Consider the following 21,977-nt stretch of genomic DNA (forward strand, 5'->3'; position numbering starts at 1 on the left):
AGGCTCTCTTAAGTGTGACCACATTTGGAAAGCAGCATTACAAGATCAAGCGTCTCACATTTCCATATTCTATAATGGAAGGCAGACCTATTAGAAGGGAATGCAAGTGTATGTATGTGGGCATGGGTTGGCTGTTGATGAGCAACCAGAAAAGTTTGATATAGGCGATCTTCACAATTTATTTTTATTTTTTGGCAGAGCTAGCTGAGGTTTTATTTTGGAACAACAACAACAACAACAATTGAATTTTTTGTAGCTGGAGGCATGGGCAAGGGGGTGTCCCTAGGCAGCAACTCCCCCTCGGGTGGGTTGAGGGCCAGGGCTGAGCCTCAGGTGGGTCTCCCATTCCCCGGGCTTCCCTGCACAGTGGCCTGCCTTCCAGGCTCTGAGGCAGCCACAGGAGGGGCAGGCTAGGAGGGGCTGCTGCAGCTGTTCACTTAGGCAAGATGTCAGAAGACTCGGACACCAGCTTCCCATCGTGAGTCTTGATCTTCTTCACAGCCACGACCCTGGTGGAGCTGGTGCAGCTTTAGGAGCTGAAGCAGCTTTAGGAAGACCACCTGCATAGCCACTGGTGGCCTTTGTATGGATACCCATGTTCCGCATCCCAGACTCCAGCTGGCTCTCCTTGCCCTCCAGCAGCTTCCTGTAGGTTGCGATCTCGATGTCCAGGGCCAGCTTGATGTTTATCAGCTCCTGGTACTCACACAGCTGCTGCACCATGTCCTGCTTGGCCCACTGCAGGGTGGCCTCCAGCTCCGACAGCTTGGCGTTGGCATCCTTAATGTCCAGTTCCCCACGCTGCTCAGCATCTGCAGTGGCGGCCTCCAGGGAAGACCTCTGGCCTTTGAGGCCCTCAATCTCAGCCTGGAGCCAGCTGATATTTCAGTTCATCCAGGAGATCTGTCTTTGTATGCTGCAGGTCATCCCTGTGCTTCCCAGACAGCATCTGCAGCTCCTCATCCTTGATCTGGTGCATGCTCTCAGTCTCAGCCCAGGTGCTGTTAGCGATCTCCTCATACTGTACCTTGACCTCAGTGATGATGCTGTCCATGTCCAGGGAGCAGCTGTTGTCAATGGACAGCACCACAGATGTGTCTGAGGTCTGGGACTGCAGCTCCCAGGTCTCCTCCTCATACAGCTGCCTGAGGAAGTTGATCTCATCTGACAGCCTTTCCAGGCAAGACTCCAGCTCTGCCTTGTTCATGTAAGCCTCATCCACATCCTTCTTGATGAGGACAAATTCATTCTCCATCTCCTTACGCTTATGGATCTCATCCTCATACTTGTTCTTGAAGTCCTCCACCAGCCCCTGCATGTTTCCAAGCTCCACCTCCAGCTTCAGCTTCTCCTGGCCCAGAGTCTCCAGCTGCCACCTGAGGTTGTTGATGTAGCTCTCAAACATGTTGGTCATGTTGCTTGGAGCCGTCTTATGCTGTTGCAGGAGTCTCCACTTGGTCTTCAGCATTGTGTTCTGCTGCTTCAGGAACCATACCTTGTCGATGAAGGGGATGAATTTGTTGTTGAGAATCTTGATCTGCTCCTTCTCCTGGGTGCGTGTAGCCTGGATGTTGGGTTCCACCTCCAGGTTAAGGAGGCTTAGCAGGCTCTGGTTGACCATGATGGTGGTGATGCCTCCCATACCACTGGCCCTATCATAGTCTCTGCTCAGTCCACCCTGGAAGCTCCTACTGCCCACTTGGGAGAAGCTCAAGGAGCTGATGTGGGCACTGGCCCCACTTGTGTAGGAGTGCCTGCTGAAGGCCCAGGGGCCAGAGGTGGACACCTTGTAGAACTTCTGGGTCACCCTGATGGACATGGTGGAGGCAGGCAGGCTAAACCAGGCGGAGATTCTAGAAGGAGTGAAGAAACTGCTTCTTGGTCCAATTGTATTTTTACAGAGTTTAGAACCATACTGGTGTGTATAAGCCTAGCAATTTTCACAGAGAAGGTCATGCTTACCATGCAGAGGATGAGTAAGAGTTTTCAGATAAAGCAAAGGATTCATAAGTGAGCAGTGATGATTAGAATTATAGGATTTTCTAGTCACATTCATATAAGTCACATTCATATAAGTGACTAGCATCTATTTCTAAGAATATTCTAGTGGCATAATAAATGCGAAACAGTATTGATATGCATTTAAACTAGGGGAGGGTATTGTGTCACACCGAATTGTTGGTTCATTTTAAGCACAGAAAAAACAATGTCCAAATAAAATAGTAACATCCTGTTTTGAATACTGTTTGGTTATAAAATGGTTCCTCTTTCAAAGTAAAAGATACTATTCTTATTATTAATAAATATTTAACTCCTTAATGACAAAAGTAAGATTGTTAAGAACTTTAATCTTTCTTCAACATCTGAAGCTGAGTTACACATAACAAGAGTTAAAAACATTGTGCCAAACATTGTAATAAACCATTTATATACATTAACCTTTATATGAATTAACTCACAGTGCCACTAAGAAAGCACTATAATTTTTCTCATTCTACAGATTTGAAATTTGAAGTGCAAAATAGGCTTTATCGGAAGTTGGCATTTTCTCTTTTTTTAGTTCTTTTAGTTTCTAATTTATATCTTTTAGTTTCTAAATCAAATCTTACCTCTTAGAAAACCTTACTGAGAAATATTTAAATAAAATTAGTCTTACAGATTAACTGCATTCAAATAGCATTTCCTTAAGGGATAAAATTTAATACTTCAAAAGTTGGTATAAAAATAAATATTTTTGTAGAAAAATACCCTTAAAGTATTGTGCATTGACAATGTGTTTATTAGAAATGTATTTCTTAAATAAATCATTTTAGCAGAGTAATGGTATATTTGAGAACATATTTTTTTTTAAAGCTTAAAATATAAAAATCTTATCTGGTATTTATATCACATGATAAACATGAAATGTATAAGGGAACATAGATGTAGGCAGTTAAGAAAGCTCTGACACTGGCAGGTACACTGAGACCATCTACCTGTATCTCGTGACTTATTGCTTCAGATTTCTTGGAATATACAAAAGAGATAGAAGGGGAAAAAATCCCAATCAAAATCTTTAAATTCCAGGAATTTTTTTCCCTTCCTTTTATTTTGTCTTCCTCCCCTTCCTCCTCCTGTTTCTTTCCCTCTCCTGCTCTTCCCATCCCTCCCCTCATATTCTTCCTCTTTCTCTTCTGATTCTGGTTCTTTTGTGTTGTGTATTTGTGGATGAGATGGGAATTCATAACCTAATAATCTGGTAATGAAATTACTATTCAAAAATAAAGAGTCAGGAAAAGACAATACATAAAACCTAACTTATGCTATTAAAACTAAAAAAATAGCTCTACTTGGGTAGGTGCTAAGTGCTAGAATGTACCATGGGGAATGTTTCTGGGGAGGCTTGCTGTTCTGGGACTTCATTTGAGTGTTGTGATAAGTGAGGTTATTCAAATGTTTTTAGTCTTCATTTGAGTGTTGGTTACAATTGTACATGAGGACATTCAATTGGAGAAATTTCATCAAGACGTACTTGAAAAATTAATTATCTCAGATATCAAAATATTAATTAAGTATAATAATTAAGAAAACGTGTCATTGGTTTAGTAGTACACAAATAAGTGAAGAACAGAATACAGTTTCCAGAAAGAGATGTGATTGGCAGAGAAAAGATGGATTATTTAACATATGTACTAAGGACTGGCACGGTGGCTAACACCTGTAATCCCAGCACTTTAAGAGGCCGAGGCGGGTGGATTATCTGAGGTTAGGAGTTTGAGACCAGCCTGGCTAACACGGTGAAACCCTATTTTTACTAAAAATACAAAAATTTAGCCAGGCGTGGTGACACGCACCTGTAATCTCAGCTACTCAGGAGGCTAAGGCAGGAGAATCACTTGAACCCAGGAGGCAGAGGTTGCAGTGAGCCCAGATCACACCATTGCACTCCAGCTTGGGCAACAAGAGCGAAACTCTATCTCAAAAAAAATACATATATATATAATATATGTACTAAGATAACTGAATTTTTATATGGAAAAATTAAAATTGGGCTCCAACTTCTCACCATTCGGTCTAGATGAACTAAAGACTTAAACCTGAAAACAAGAAATCTTGTTTTATAAATCTTCTGTTTATAAAACATCTTTATAGTCCATAAAGAAAATAAAGCCAAAAAATTAAGTATATGCAACAAATATAACTTAACGAACAATAAAACCTACAAAAAGGACTCCTGAAATTGACAAACAAAAAGAGAAAATAAATGGACAAAGAAATGAACAGGAATTTTACAAGTTAATAGCTTATGCCTTTATGAAAATATGCTAGCAATAAGATAAATGCAAATTAAACACAATAAGAAATATTTGATGCCTACCAGACTGACAAAACTAAAAACATCTGGCATATGACTACTTGTTAGTAAACATGTATATGATTGGGAACTTTATTCACATTACTGGTGGGAATGTAGATTGGAACAGTTTGGGAAACAACTTGGTATTTTCTTATGAGACTAAATATGTTTCAAACATGACACAAACTTCTCACTACTAACCTAAAGAAATGCTTACAAATGTACGATAGGAGGGCATGGTGGCTCACTCCTGTATTCCCACCACTTTGGGAGGCCAAGGCAGGAGGATCTCTTGAGCTCAGGAGTTTGAGACCAGCCTGCGAAACATAGTGAGACCCTGTCTCTACAAAAAAAGTCAAAAAATTAGCAGGCATGGTGGTGCATGCCTGTTGTCCTTGCTACTCTGGAGGCCAAGGTAGGAAGATGGGTTGAGCCCAGGAGAATGAGGTTGCAGTGAGCCACCATCGTGCCACTACACTCCAACCTGGGTGACAGAGCAAGATTCTGTCTCAAACAACACCATTGGAGACATTTCCGGTAATATTTCTAGTAGCATTGTTTGCAGTGGAAATACAGACAAACTTGGAAACGGTCTCCAAATTTCTCCACTTTAAAATTCCAATTTTCCTTTAATAATTAACAAGTATCTTATAAAGACATGTTTTAAAACTAGATACTATGTTTTCTCTACTTTCCTCCTAGTTTTATCTTTCTGTGATGATTTACAGACTCCATCATTTTATCTATATTTCTCAGCATACTGCAATAAGAAAGAATTTCCCTCTCTCCCTCCCTCCCTCTCAATCTCTCTCTCTCTCTCTCTCTCTCTCTCTCTCTCTCACACACACACACACACACACACACACACACCTCTCCCTGGACACATGGATAGCTACTTTATTCAAACAGTTATAACTCACTACTGTAAATTTGTTACTTAAACAAGTGGATTTTAAAATAAAACAATGTCATTAGCAAATTTTTTAAAAGAAGCATTTTTCTAATACTTGCTAAAATGAAGAAAATAACAAATGTACATATACAAACCTCCCAAAATTGCATACGTATTTGGGGAGATCACATTAGGCCTTTACCAACTACATATGCTTTAATTCAGATTGATAGCCAGTATATTTCCAGATTCTGAGGGACAAAGACCAATAGCGGTCATTAAAGGTGGTTGTAGTCTGGTGCCCACCTCAGGAGAAGTCAATTCAAGTGTATTGTCATGTAAGCAGGGTGTGGTATCAGTCAACTGGTAATTAGAGAGAGAGGTTTATGAGACACACAGTACAGACTCTTAAGATCAGGAGAGCAGTACTTCTCAATGTGATCCTGAAATGAAATGTTTCAAAATGACCTTGTAGTATCTAACATTATAAAACCTGCTTAGTTTCTAAATCCTACCAGAGGAGAAATAATTTTCTTAAGATACTGTAATAATGGTGGCAGCTGCTGGCTAATATCATGGTACCCCCACCTCTTCCTCTTCTTTCTACTACTACTCTTCCTTCTCATTCTTTTCCTTTTAATAATACATCAGAAGTACCTGGCTTTGTGTTAAAGGCTTTGCAAGTACACAATTTACATCTCACAGTGATCCCCATTTTAAAGTTGAGGCTAGGATTGACTTCATCTTCTTCAGTATCCTATAAAAAGCTAACTGCCTTTATATTTCTACTATGTCCTATACATTGTCACAGTCAATTGTTAGTTGATTGCAGTTTCATCTTTAATTGTTCCCAAAGGGTTTCTTTCAAAAGAGGCATAATTTGAGTGTAAAGTATTTTCACATAGACACACTGACTTTGTGCTACTGTGGATGATTTTGCTCTACAGCCATGGTTTTCTTAACTACTTAAATATTTATCTAGTGTAATAATAATTATAAAATCTAAGTCAGCAGCTGTTAGTGCACATATTTTTGTTGCTGGAAATTCAATTAGAAGCATTTCTAGCTAAACCAATGAAAAAGCAGGTAACTCTGAAAAGGTCAATTCTGAGTTATTGTTGCCCATAATCATTTCCCAAGCCATTAAGCCTATAAAATCCAATTGAAACTGAAAGCCATAAAAGTAAATTATAGAAAAGATGCCCAGGTAGGTGGTGAGAGTTCCATACATGTGAGTAAGACACTTGTCTACAGAAATTACTTCAACTGGATTATCCATGATAGAACTACTCTAGTGGATGCTATGTGGCTATTACCATTTACAGATTCCATATCTTGAAGACATTTTAATTACTCAACCCCAAATAATTCAGTGAGGTGAAGTGCTGAGGCAGTTTTTAACTGCCCCATTAAGTGGGGCAGCAAGTCTCTTCAATTTAAGGATAGAAGAAAATGCACAGTTAAATATAGAAATAACTATGCACTGAATCACATCAAAGGTCTTTTGCTGCAATAGAGATTTATGCCAAAATAGGTCTATATCATATAATTTTAGTGGATAATTAAAAATATGTATTTGTTCCAAATCAAAGTGTTTCTGTCCTTTCCTTGTTCTATTCTTATTTCATGTTTCATTTCTCATCTGTAAAGCCAGCTTCCTCTTATCATTTATGACTTGTCGAGGCTCTGTCTTTTCATTAAAGTAAAATATACTGAAACAGTGTAAATGTCCTGTAAATAAAATATAATTTTGTAATGAAATGCATTATTTCTAGAGTGAATACAATTGTCTCTTGTGATCCCAAGTCGTTAGAAAACAAGCATTTGAACACAGCAATAACTCTCAAAGTCAAAGTGCATCTAGAATGCTTCATGGTCACTGGATCTTAGGCAGTTAACAGTCTACTTAATAAAATGTGAACAGTAAATGTAACATTTCTTCTTGGAAGAAAATGGAGAAGTGGAAAGATTCTGGGCTTTGCAACCTAATTACCTGAATTGGAATTGCAGCTCAAATTACTTAGCCTCACTGAGCCTTAGTTTCCTCATCTGTGAAGTGAGGAAAACATTTTCCTATACTTTAAAGGACATTTCATCATCATTACTGATTGATGTCAGCAAATTGGATTGTATTATATTCAGGACTGAATTGTTATGTAACTTTAAGCAAATGACTCTCTAATCTTTTAAGGTATCATTTTTCTAGTTGGCAACTAAAAATGGATGATAGAAGAGCTGACGTGAAGATTTATTCATTCAGAAACTCTGAAAACCTTGGCGATAACTTTAGGGAATAAAATAAATAACACATGTTTAGAATTACAGATTTGTCCGTTGTTTCATTCAATACTATTAAGCAGAAAGATGTAAAACCTCAATTTTGAGAGCCATACACAAAGGAAGAAACAACAACAACAAAAAAACCTGTGAGATGACTATGCATGTTAACCAAAAATGTCAAATTCTATAACATTATGATTTGAACCAAACAATAAAATAGCTAGCAGAAATTTAAAACATAAACAGTTGAATATATCTTTCATTGAAACAGCACCTTGAAAAACAATTCTCAAATTGTCATCAACATATCTACATCTATTTTTATTAAAAATCCAATGAAGTATTTCATCCATGTTTACTAGAGTCTTTGTAAAATTTATTACACTTAAAGTAATTGCCATCAATTACTTGTCTATGTTGAAAAATTTTTTTCAGCTACTACTACATTTTCTCTGAAATAAATGATCTTCTGCTTGGTATACTGACTTTACCTCTGAAATTAATTAGTAAAAAATTCTGAGGTGAATCTCTCTTTCCTGCCCTTTTGGTGTAACTTGTTATGAGAGGAAAAACGGAGTACCTATATAGTCTTAAGGGTTTAAAAAATATATAAATAACATAAATCAGGACTATTTATTCATAAATGGAATATTTATTTAATTAAACTTATGTTTTAATGCAAATTAAATTTTGTTTTTTGATTTCTGTGATAATTGTTTTTCACCAGCATTAGCACAGTAAATTTCTCTAACTAGAGGTCAGAGACCTGATGTCTCTTCCAGTGCCCACCTGTGGCCTTGGAAAAGTCATTGAAAAAATTCTGTTGGTTTTTATTCTTTTATAAAATTATGACAATAAAGATTTATTTTAGATATACTCACAACATAACATGGTAGAAATAATACTGGCTTTCAATTTATGTAATTGAAGTTCACATCATTTCTTTGCCACTTCTCATCTCCTACGTTTAAATAAAGTATTTTAGGTTAGTGAATTTAACATCCCTGATAACATACTGATAATAATAATGGCACAAGATTGTTGATAATCAAAGAAATCTATTCTCTAGTGGATATGCTTTTCTAACAGATCATGGAAATAAATAACAAAATATTGAAGTATTTTATTTATCTAGTCATGATCTTGAAAATTGCATCGATCATTTCTAGGTAATAATTTAGTCTCACACTCATTGATTTGACTCTGTTTGCTGGATTGTATGTCTTCTGTTATTTTGTGTTTTGGAGTTTACCTTCTAAGCAGCTATCCCAATTACATATAATTCAATACCTATGCAAGCAATTTGGAAACCTTTCTATCAGGAACACACTTGGGGTTTTCCTTTTCTCTATATTTAACACATGACTCAAGTATTGAGCATTGCAGTGTTCTTATGATAGGTTTAAAACCTTACACTGCAGAATTATCATGTTCCAGTAACAGTGCTAGGCTTGGGTGATGAAATTGTGAGTAAAATCTGACATTTTCCTTTAGTAGTCTCATCTACTAGACTTTTATAGTTTATGATCTAATCTATGTGATTATTTATTTTTAAAAAATAAATACCTTCTATAGTTATATGATGTGGTGAAGGGATTGTGGAGAATAACTATTTTGAGAAGATGGGAATTACTAAAACTTTAAAAAATAATCTCACACTTAAGTGAAAACTTGCAACTATGAACGTACTCAAAAGAACAGTGGAAAACACGATTTTTTTCCATCCACTTTTTTTTCTTCCAAATATTTTTTTCTTCTTGCCTGAATCTTCCACCAGTCCTACTCCTTTTTTGTTATCTCTTTCTTCATCTTGTGATTACAACCTCATTTCTCTTTGGTCATATAGATGATTATCCCTTTAATATTCTATTACGTACTTTTTTACAGTTCTTCCAAATTCTTGCAAAGTTCCATTTGTATACCTCTTACAATGTTTAACAACTTTGAAGAGTTTGATAAATATTAAAAATCATTTGATGAAGGGAATTCTTACATATGTTTATACTTTTTACAAATAGTTATACCTACAGGTTACCTGTCAATATCAATATTTATTATTGAAAAGGAAGGATTTAGTGTGATAAAAAGTTAATTAGCAAAACAAAAGTGAGTTTGGGGAACATACAAAGACCAAAACAATACCATTGACCAGACACAATGGAAGGGACTCCATGAAGATTTATCCTCACTGTCTCTCCATCCTTATCTCCAAAACTTGGGGTACTGATTACAGATTAAGTACAATTCATTTTAGGAGGTGATTTATAAGACATAAGAAATGCTTCTATAAACTCAAATTAATGTTTTAATAGAAAACTAAGAGACTGAAGGATTCAGAAATTCTTCTCAAACTCGTAATCATAAATTACTATTTCAAATCCCCAAATGCCCAGAGTTCAACATGTTACAATGTATATTTTTTGTAAGAATAAGCATATAACCATTTTTAAGTAAACCAAATAATATAATATGACATATAACTAGTATATATAATATAACATAACTTACTATGATTTATAAATGTCAATTAGAACTAAGAACATAATTGTTCTTAGGTATAGAAATATGATGAGAAAATAAATATATTTTTCTTTAACATGTCATTGATCTTAATAGAATAACTTAAATTTTACTGAAGTAACTATTGGCTAATAAACAAAATTTGATTGTTATGCATCAGTTGTAGCAGATAATTTATTTCTAACAAGTTCTGATTTTGGACAGCAGCTATCTAAACCAATCTTGCACTGGGTATTTGTCAGCAGTGAAGGCATTATGTTTTGATGCTAGTCTATTTATTATTGTGCCTTGACTTTTATTAAATAAAGTAGAGGAATCAATGAAAACTAATTTAAGAAATTTATGCATTAGACAGGTAAAAGTGAGTTAGAATAAGCTCTTTTTAAATTTGTTTTGTTTAATTTTAAGTTCCATATTGCTAGAAAATGCCAACTTCTTGATGTCTCTTTAGATATGTAGTGAGTTAGCTATCAAGGGAAGGAAAATTGGATTGAAGTTAACTAAATTCAATCCAACCAACCAATGTTTTACAATTAAATGCTTTTCCAACGATCAGATCTTCAGTTTTTAGTACGTGAAATAAAAGTTAACAGCTTGGAACACTGTCAACGTTCTGCTGAACCTTCCAATCCAAGAAAAATAATCTGTGTGATTATGTTCTTTTAAAAATAATTGCCTTCTATAGGTATAAGGTGTGCTGCAGGGATTGTGGAGAATGACTTTTCTCTTAAAGCAATGGTTTATGTATTCATTTATTATTTTTATGAAATAAACAACTTTGCAGAATTTGCAGAATTTACTGTATATCCATGTCCCAACCAGATGAAAGACTTTGGTATTGGTTTCTTGTCCATATCTAAGTTTCCTGATAAAACTAGAATATTTAAAATATTACCTATATATCTTTTTTCTTTTGATTAGAACAATTATTGCCTTGGTTTGAATGCAAAAACATATCTAATGATTGGGAATGTGAAAAATGTTATTAGTGTTAAGTTAGTTTTAAAGCAGATGTTTCATAGCATTCCCTTTGGCCTCCCCATAACCATAAGGATCTAAATCAGATTGTCTTAAAACCTAAATTTTTTATTCCATTGATTTCTCAAAATTTCTCTATTTATGTGCACTTGTGTGAAAGAACAGAAGGTGGGACCTAATGGTTACCTCTGGCTTGGAAATCCAGCCATTAGCTGAGTTGAGTATACAACTAACCTGAGTATTACACATGGCCACTTGAGGGTACACCACACTGACCCAGGTATGGAACTCAGCCTGTGGAACTCATCAATGCTTGAATAAGTTCTCTCTCATTTTCCACCAAAAATTAAATTAAATTTAATTTAAAAATGAACACAAACAGACATTACTGATAATATGAGGCAAATAGGGAATTATATAAACGAACACATTAGAAGAATTGTATACATCTTGCTTATGTATTTTAAGAAAATTACTATGTAAATGTATTACATTTTAAAATAATTTAAAATCTATACTCAGTCTCTTTCCTCTGACGTCATGGTGTTTGGAGACATGTGGATAGCAGTTTCTCTTCTAGTTTCTAGTTAGGTGAACATGGACAAATAAGTTTATTTCCTAAATTTGATTTCTCAACTTAAAATGAAGATAATAATACCAACCCATTCGATTGTTCTAAAGATTAAATGTGTAAATAAAAAATAAAATTCCAAGACTTTCAACCAACTGAATGGACCCCTCCTCTTGGCCAAGCGGATTGCAAAGTATTCCTGAAAAATTAATTCAAGCCATGATGGGAAGGGGGAATTGAATATGCCTCATTATACTCTCCTCCCTTTAGAATTTAGGCACAACTGACCAGCATTACCATTAAAACAGAGATCTTAAGACTGAAAGAACAGACTGTAGCAAAAAGATACCAAATTCCAAGCAGACTCTATTATAGCATTACATGAGAGCTTTGCAGGCCCTGAAACAAATTAAAATGTTTTATCCCAAAAGGTACTTTGACATATTTTGAAATGGGCTTACAAAGCTGTCCTTTGTGGAACTTTCATTCTGTAGAGAATCCCCTTCCCTTTCCAGGTCTTTTTCTGATCCTAACGAGACTAGCTGAGAGTCTAGCACTGTTTAAAGATCTAAACAGGAAACATTTACAATCTATTGGCTCTAAGGGTGGGCACCTATGAGACTTCATCTACGTAATGAGAACCTTGGTTTCCACAACTCCTTACCTTAAACCGTACACTCCTTTTTATTGCTTCTAGGTCTATAGATAATTACTTAACTCTTTCAATTGCCAATCAAAAACTCTTTGAATCCACCTATGACCTGGAAACCCCTGCATTGAGTTGTCCTGCCTTTCTGGACAGAACCTATGTATACCTGTAGATATTGACTGATATCTGCCCATCTCCATAAAACATATGAAATCAAACTGTAATCTAACCACCTTGGACACATGTTTTCAGAACCTCTTGAGACTGTGTTTTGAGCCTTGGTCACTCAAATTTGACTCAGAATAAACCTTTTTAAATATATCACAGAGTTGGACTCTTTATTGTTGACGAATGTATAGCATACATCAAGCACCAAGCAAAAGCTTTAAGATTCTGAAGGCCTTCCTTATTGCCAACAGAATTGCACTAATTTAACTTTCTATGACATTAGATAATTGATTTTTTCAAAGCAAGTTTTCATTAAAGAATTTTAAAACCTTTCTTCATGCTTCATTATTAGAGAACAAGATTGATTTGTCAATCAGCAATCAGAGAAAAAAAGCAAAATAAAATCCAACCATTTATTATTTTCCATTAACTAATATTGATTGTTAATTATTGTTTACATTATTGTTCATCAATGTATTTACTCATTTTCAACCATTTTCTGATTTTTCACCAGAGGCAAGAGTGATTTCTTTATTTTGGTCTTTCTAGAATTTGTCATCGGGAATTACTGGTTGACTAGAAATTAACCTTTATCAATTGAAGTATCATGATCTTTTTAAATTTGTAGAGAAAGCTTCATTCCTACAATGGGTTACAGCCTAGAGGCTGTCCATCCTGCAGACTGGGAAGCTTAGCTTCGGGCAAAAACCAGATGCAGACTCTTGAAATAAGGAAGGATCAGACAGGAATTTAGCTGAATGGATTGGCTAAGCATATATATGTCCAACAGGCTATAGGAGGAGCTATGAATATGCATGGAATGGGGCACACACATGCATGCTTAGCAAACATACATGTTATACATACCGAATATTCACTTTGGGGTGGAGACTTAACATTTAAATATATTAAAATTAGGCTTTATATGTCAAAACGTGAAACAAAGGCCACAGAGGTTTCCTATGTTCAGTCTTAAGTCAGACACAACTAGTCCACAGTTGGTGGTCTTTCATCAGGAAGGAATGGTGGTTGGTTATCAAGTTGAAACCACAAAAAGGAAGGGGAGTTCAGCAAATCTTTTGAAAGGGCTGGTTTCTGTTTAACCTTTAGGAATGAAAGCCTACTGATAGTGAGAGAGGGGAGATAGTGAGGTATGTGTGACCCACCATTCCATTTTAAGGTTTCTCTGGGGTTCTCTGGACCAACAGGGAGTTTGTTAAGTTGGTTGAGGGACTTAAGATTTTATTGTTATTTCTCACCTTTTGTCAAATTGGAAATGCCAGCTCCCCCAGATTTGCAGGATTGCCTTATGAATGTTTCCTCATAATACAGTTTATTACTTTATAAATTTACTATGATTTATAAATGTTAATTAGAACTAAGAACAAAATAGTTCTTAAGTATAGAAATATGATGAGAAAATAAATATATTTTTCTTTAACATGGCATTGATCTTAATAGAATAACCTAAATTTTACTAAAGTAACTTGGCTGATAAATAAAATTTGATTGTTATGCATCAATTGTAACAATAATATCAATTGTAACAATTGTAAATAATAAAATTGTAATTTATTTCTATCAAGTTCTGATTTTGGACAAACACCTAATATATATTTTAAATGCTGAAGCTATTCATAATTTTATTTAATATTTTAGCCAAAACCTTCCTCATATGCATGGCATTGTAGGTGGCTTATAAACAAAATCTTTGCCTGTGTCATGTTTCTCTCAAAAGAACAATTTTGATGTGAAAGAGATAAACACCACTGAAATGGAACCATATGACCAGAAGGCATTCAAGAGATGATATGGTTCAGCTCTTTAATACTTTGCAAGTTAGTACCCAAACCATCCAAACAGATGGCCTTTCACCTTATCTAACTGGCCCCAAGGACAAGTAATTCAGAACACCTTTTGGTAGCCTATTCTCACTGTTATAATCAGAACATTCTTTACTCTTCCTCAGTGTTGTTTTTAGTGTAGTTAAAGCACTTTACTGTTTATTAGGTCATCTTCCAGAGATATAAATAAAACTTCCAATTTTTAATGAATTTTAAAACTCAAACTACTTATATTCTAGATTTTCCCTCTGATCTATTTTTTTCAAGATGATAAAGTAAAAGGAATAAAAATGAAGCAAACTGATGTGATGTCATTGACAGTATATCAAAGGTTTATATAGTTTAGCACAGAGATACAAACCTACATTTGAATCCTGGACCATATCATTTCTGACTGTATGTCCTTAAATAAGTTAAACTCTTTGATCTTTAATGTTTTATTTTTTAAAACAGAGACAAACACTTCTACCTTAGAGTGGTGTTGAGGAGATGAAAAACTATAACGTTATTGTCAGGATGGTTGATATAGTGTGGGGATTTGTTACATTAAAATTCTTGCTATTATAACCAATAGTGATTATACCAGCAATAATATCATTATTATTGGAAAATAATTTTAAAAGATATTTTAACTATTGAATGTCAAAATGAAAAGTGTCAGAATAGCCTTGTTTCATATTTTCTTAAGGTTATTATACCACTAGATAGAATGGAAGAAAGCTGTCAATAGAATATATCTAGATTGTAGTAAGTCTTTGACCAGTATTGTTTGGTGTTTTGTTGATAGACTAGAGCAATACTGTATAAATGGTAGGAAAGATAGAAGAAGTCCTACCTAATCAAGTAAATATATTGGCTCTGATTATTGGTTCAATGTAAAGGGAACTAAATAATGTCTGACATAGGGATACACCACACCCTGCTCAGTTATTTGAAGAAAAATGTTAATTATATTCTGATTATATTCATGCATATTCTTTCCACTCAGGAGAAATGCTATTACCCTAGATTCTATAAAACAGGAATATGATCCAAATATAACTTCTTCTGACATTGGGAGGATATATGGACTAGATCATAAAGAATCAGTAAGAGTTTGCTAATATAAAAGAATTAGAAAGCTATAAAGGAAAAGTAAATTTTAAGGACTTGGGATTAGCATAAAGCATAGTTTTCAGTCTCTATTTGTATTAAATCAATGAAAAAAATTATAATAATGGGACTAGATCTGCATGGACTAGTCACATCATCCAGGACTTGTATCAAATGTTAAGTAGTTGAGTTATCCTGTAACTAGCAGGGAACCGATGCAAATCATCGATGTATTAAAATGATTAAATTCTAGGATTATTTTCCCAGGTTTTACACTTATTTACATTTTTAATGTTTCTCTTAAAATTCTGAAAGCTAACAAGAGCAACAGGAAACCATCAACTGCAATATTTATTGTTTCTCATCTCATTTTTTGTATAATATCATCATTTATTTGCATAGGTACCTGTGCGTATATTTCTAATTGCATGCCCTGCATTTTTCTCATGTCATAAGCATTTTTGATATTATGTTTACATTTTAGAATTTTAATTTTATTGCCACATAATAGTTCCTCCTTTGATTATTTAATTATGTATTTACCATAATTTTTTTATTTTAGTACAGTTTTGTTCTTTTATAACTAATACTATAATGAAATATCTTGTGAATTTGTGTGTATTTCAGATTCTTAAATGAGGAGAGGGTCTCTCTAAGCGCAATGACTGGGTTAAAGACTATGTATATTTAAAATTTGTCAATATGTATTACAAGATAGCTTTCCGGAAGGCTTTATAGTGTCATGCCAGAGCGATCACATAGGAGAGGGAAAAGCTGAATTTGATTAATGACGGCACATACCCATCTGCATATGCATTTCTGTCCCAGACACTTCTACTATTTCTTTAGGAAGAAATAGGAAAGGAAATTAAGCCACACTCTTAAATTCTTGACTTTCTGATAACCATTTTTGAGCTGTCTGAGAAAGAAAGAAAAAGCAGAAACAATAATAATTTTGACAAAGTTTTACTACTTGTCCAGACTTCCTGCCAAGGAGAGAGGGAACTGCAACGTAGCCAAGCAGCAGTCCCCAGGAACTGAGCACAGGAGGCCTACAACTGCTGTTTGACAATCTTGGTCTTAACTATTGGCCTCCAAAAGAAATCGCCATCATGATACAGAAATAAAGCCTAGTATCAGAATTATCGAATGGTAGCATGTTTCAGGGTCTCTTTTACTTTAAAAAGCTGGTGGTTGTGTGCTTTAGAAATGCCAAGGTTAGCTTTGTGCCTTATCTGCTGCCCTAGGACAGTAACAGTTATTATAATCCTCCAAAGGTTATAAAGGTTATGCAATGACCTTTAAATGGGCTGAAAATAAAAGAAAAAAAAAACTCTTAGGAAATATTGTCCACACTTTACACTTAGGTATTTATTTTTCATTGCAAAAAAATATGATCAAGCTAAGAAAAATAAAGTGTTTTACTAATACTAAGCATGGCACCCAACTAGCATTTACAGATGGACTCCTTTTGGGTTGGTTAATTTTAAGACCTTCTGCTAGAAAATACCAACGTGGAAAAATTTGCTAGATCCAGCCCTTTGAGGGAATGAGTGAATGGTAAACACTGATCTGCTTTTAAACAGAACTAATCTCAATTTGACAACTTTCAGTTGATAAATTCCATCATTTATTGAATATACTACTGTAAACTTAGTTTGCTTACTGAAAGACTGTACTTAGGAACTATTGATTTTATAAAATTTGGTGTTTATAGAATAAATGACACCGGTTGCTATTTTAAAAATAGAATTATCTAAAAACATGTTTCCTCGTGTGTGTGTGTGTGTGTGTGTGTGTGTGTTAAAATGTGAGCTAAATGGCACTGTATCAGAATATCAGAGAGCTAAATGGCACTGTAAAGTTATTTATTTATTTATTGAATTATTTGTGGCTTAAAAAATATTTTGTTTTCTGCTTATATACTTATTCTTTTGACTGGTGGGTAATGACTGCATATTTTTATGTGAAAAGAAAGGGATGTGAATAATCTGCCATACACATATAGAAACATTACATTTTGGGGACTTGGGTTCTGAAAATATTATTTAAATACAAAATTTATTAGTTTGCTGATTGTTCAATAAATAGTTTTTTGAAATGAGTTTCTCCTTTATTTCTACATGGTAAGTTCCTTTTTATCGTTCATTATGAAGCTTTAATATACCCTGATGATTGCTTTTATTCTTCAGGTATATCTAAAAATATTATCTTCTGGAAAAACAGGACACATATATTTATACACCCTATACAAATTTTTTTACATGTATTTTACATGTTTTCTCCATCAAACTTAAAACGTTTTTATGTCAGGGACTATAAATTTCTTTTTTTTTTGTAGCCACATGCTAAGTATAATATTTGATGAATACTAGTTCCAAGATAAATATCCATTTTTTGAAGACTATTAATGTACCAGGATCTAGGCAAAAGTAACCTTTGAGTTTTCTCAATTCCAATCTTTTTTTCCTCTTATTTATAGAGAACTTACTATTGCAAGGCAATAATTCATTTCAAAATTATTTTGAATACTTTGTATTAGGGTCTGTAAGCAAACAAATCAGATATGTCGGCTTATTTTATTTGGCCATTAGGATGTTAAAAAATAATTGTAGAATTTGAAGTTTAAATTCAAATTGGGAAAAATAACAGTAGCTATTTTATAAGCCTGTTGTGAGGACCATATGAAATGTTATATGTAAAGTACTTAGAATAGTATTCACAAATGGCTGTATTATCATTAAACTGTTTCATTGCTGTCATATGTTTTATCAGCCTTTTGGATATTAATCTTATTGGGTTATTTTAGTATTAACTCTATCTTATAAAAAGACTTAACAGGCCGGGCACGGTGGCTTATGCCTATAATCCCAGCACCTTGGGAGGCCAAGATGGGCAGATCATGAGGTCAGTAGTTCAAAAGCAGCCTGGCCAACATAGTGAAACCCCTCTATTAAAAATATAAAAATTAGCTAGGCGTGGTTGCGGGTGCCTGTGATCCCAGCTACTCAGAAGGCTGAGGCAGGAGAATGGCTTGAAACCAGAAGGCAGAGGTTGTAGTGAGCCGAGATTGTGCTGCTGCGCTCCAGCATGGGCAAAAGAGCAAAACTCTGTCTAAAAAAAAAATCACTGGATTAGGTTGAGATTCTGTCTTTTAATAATAGCACTTTAGCACTTTCTCTTCTCTAGTTTCACTATCTCTTATATCGTCTTGGCCCTTTTTAATCTAATTCAGAACAGACGATTGTTCTCATAACTGGATTCATATATATCCAATCAACTCATCTCCAACACGTTCTCCTTAATATCCCCCAACTTCAAATTATCTTCTAAAATGTAATTTTGAGTCTATTGTTTTATTGCTTAAAAATTATTCCATGGTCCTGCATCACCTATGCATAAAATCTAAGCATCTTAGTAGTTTGTCTTCCTTTCTAACCTTTGTCTCTCTTCCTCATTCCTCATCATCCCCATAGATCCAGTATTCCAGGCACATAAATATACGTAAGTCTGTGGATGTGTCATATCCTTTCAATTCCATAATTTGGCAATATTCTTCCTTCTGTCTGGAATTCATTTCTCATGTCGCTTGATGAACAGAAGACTATTCTTTAAGACACATTTTTTATGTCACCTTTTCCATAGTGCCTTTATTTCTACATGATTATTAACTGTTTCTCTTGTAATTGATTTTTAATTTTATCCCATTTTAGTTGGAGGTCATTTAATTTAAATTTTAATCGTTTTAAATATGTTGAGGCTTACTTTATGATATAATTAATAATGTCACATCCTGGAGAATATTCCATGTGCACTTAAGAAGACTGTGCATTTGACTCTTTTATGAAGTATCTTCTACAGATTTTCGCTAGGTCTATTTCATAGTGTTATTGAAGTCTTTTTTTCATCATCTACTTTTTCATTTTATTTATTATTGAAAGTAGAGTATGAGAGTACCTAATAATTGTTAAATTTTCTATTTCTCTCTCTGTTTCTGTATGTTTTGAGACTCTGTCATTAGGTATATATATATATGTTTGTAGTTCTTATGTCTTCCTTAAAGAGTGACCATTTTATTATTATAAAATATTCTTCTTTTGTGATAGTAAAATTTGGTGTGTTTACATCTATTTTGTCTGATAGTAGCTATAGATGCTTTAGTTTTCTCTTGGTAACAGTTTTCATGACACATATCATCCTTTTATTTTCAACTGATTTGTGTCTTTGAATTTAGCATTTCTCTTTTAGATAACATATAGGTAGATAAAGTGTCGATTTTTAAAAGTAATCTCCCAACCTCAGCATTTAAATTGGAATTCTTAGTTTATTTATATTTAAAGAGAAATTATACAGTAGCATTTATGTATGCCATTTTATTATTTTTTAATGTCTTGTATCTTTTTGTTCCTATGTTTCTCTAATATTGCCCTTTTTTGTAATAAACATTTTTAGCATACCAGTTTAATTCCTATATTATTTATTCTATTAAATTTTTTGCGGGGGGAACATGGAGTCTCACTCTGTCACCCAGGCTGGAGTACAGTGGCGCAATCTCAGCTCACTGCAACCTCCACCTCCCAGGTTCAAGCAATTCTCTTGACTCAGCCTCCCAAGTAGCTGTGACTACAGGCACACACCACCATGCCTGGCTAATTTTTGTATTTTTAGTAGAGAAGGGGTTTCACTATGTTGGCCCAGCTGTTCTTGAACTCCTGACCTCATGATCTGCCCACCTCGGCCTCCCGAAGTGTTGGGATTACAGGCATGAGCCACTGCACCTGGCCTATTATAATTTGTTTTAATCTTATTTTCTTAGTCATTGTGCTTGGGATTACAATTAACTTCTCAATGTAAGACAATCTAGTTCAGGTTAATACAATTTAATTTCAATAGTATACAAAAACATTGCTCCCATATAGTTCCTTTCTTTAGCTTCTCATTTGTGTTAACATTGCTATAAAAATTACATCTTTATAATTTTTAAACCCATTGATAATAATTTTGTAGTCTTTGCTTCATGCCATTGTCTCTTAGATAGGAGAATAAAAGTTTTTTAAACAAAAAATATATTTACATTATCTTTGATATTTCCCTAGTTGTTTGTCTGTTCTCGCTATTCCTCCATGTGGATTCAATATGCTGTTTAGAGACTTTTCGTTTTAGCCTGGAGGACTCTCCAGTTAGTATTTCTCATGGGGCAGCTGTCTTAGTGATTAATTCCTTTAGTTTTTCTCTTTATTAGCATGGCGTATTAGATTAATTAACTTTTGTGTGTCAAAGCATTTGCTTTATTTTATTATTTCTCCTATGTTTTAAAAAATAATTTTGTTAGATACAGAATTCTTATGTGATACTCTGTTTCTTCAGTGCTTTGAATATGTTATTCCATTGCCTCTGGCTTCAGTGATTCCTGAAGAGAAGTCAACTTTTAATCTTATTGACAGTGACAAATACATGGTAAGTCCCTTATCTTTCTGCTTTCAAGATCATCTCTTTGTCTTTGTCTTCTGGTAATTTGACTATGATGTTTCTATTTGTGGATCCTTTTCAGTTGATCCTTAGAATTCATTAAGCTTCTCGGATTTATACATTGTCTTCTTACCAAATTTGGGGAACTTTTGACTATTATTTCTTCAAATATTCTTTCTGACCCCTTTTTCTCTCCTCTTTAAGGAGTTTCATTTTATACATGCTGATAAACTTTATCTCACAGGTTTTGGAGGATCTGTTCATTTTTCTTTACTCTTTATCTTTCTGCCCTTCAAAATGGATGAGGTCAAATTGATTCATCTCCGATGAATGGAGGAACACCAGGGTCCTTGGTCTCGTGCCAATTTTGATAAATGACACGGACACATGAGGAGTGGTTTTAAGGAGTGGAGAATTTAATAAGCAAGAAAGAAGAAAAATGCTCCCCTGTACAGGGATAGAGGGAGTGGGGCTCTGAAAGAGAAACCCCCTGTGCAGCAGAAAAGTGGTCCATAATATTGAAAGGCTGAAGGAGGAGGTGTCTGATTTGCATATGGCCCAGGAGATTGATTTCACCAGGTCTGTTATTCATGTAGCCCAGAAAAATCCTTGCCCTCTCAGCCTAGCCTGTTAATATCCTAATACCACTACCATGCTGTCCTACACATGTGGAGCTCTCTGGGGGTGGCCATATGCCTGGCACACGTGGTGAGAAGGAGAAGAGGGTGAGAATTATCATGTTGGCCGTGTTGGGTGGACCTAGTTTCTAATCACCAGCATTAGCATATCAATACTGGCCAGCCTGGTTTTTCAAGCTGCCTTTCTGTTAGACAAGAAATGTTTGGGGAGCTGTTTCTATGAAAATAAAAAGCCTTATTAAGAACTCCTTTTACCCTTTCTATCTACCTAGAATTATTTCTTAATAACTCCTGTATTATTCCTACCTCAAGAGAGAGAAGTAAATCTAACTATTGTAAGGGGATGTTGGACGAGGATTCTTTCTGGCTACTTCCTTCTGAAAAGGGGCATCGTGTGGAGGAACAGCAGTTGGGCCTTCTGCTGAGGTTGATTTAAGGGATCTTTGAAAATGGTGTGTCCATGCGGGGCTCTGTTTGTAGCACCATTTTGAGTTTAATGGCTTCTAGGTGAAAAGAGATACATTTTACAAGAAAGTTAAA

The 21,977-nt window shown here is 34.7% G+C and overlaps 1 long non-coding RNA gene and 1 pseudogene across 1 annotated transcript in view; one reads left to right on the forward strand and one right to left on the reverse strand.

The window, feature by feature from the left end:
- The window catches only part of LOC135276776 (uncharacterized), an 889,534-nt gene that overhangs the window by 640,716 nt on the left and 226,841 nt on the right, over positions 1-21,977 (forward strand). The gene's annotated exons all lie outside the window — the stretch shown is intronic.
- On the reverse strand, positions 434-1,819 carry LOC105718044 (keratin, type II cytoskeletal 8-like; annotated as a pseudogene).

Source organism: Aotus nancymaae, unplaced genomic scaffold (assembly GCF_030222135.1).
Source record: "Aotus nancymaae isolate 86718 unplaced genomic scaffold, 86718_ANA_hifiasm-v0.15.2.pri h1tg000003l, whole genome shotgun sequence".
NCBI lineage: Eukaryota > Metazoa > Chordata > Mammalia > Primates > Aotidae > Aotus > Aotus nancymaae.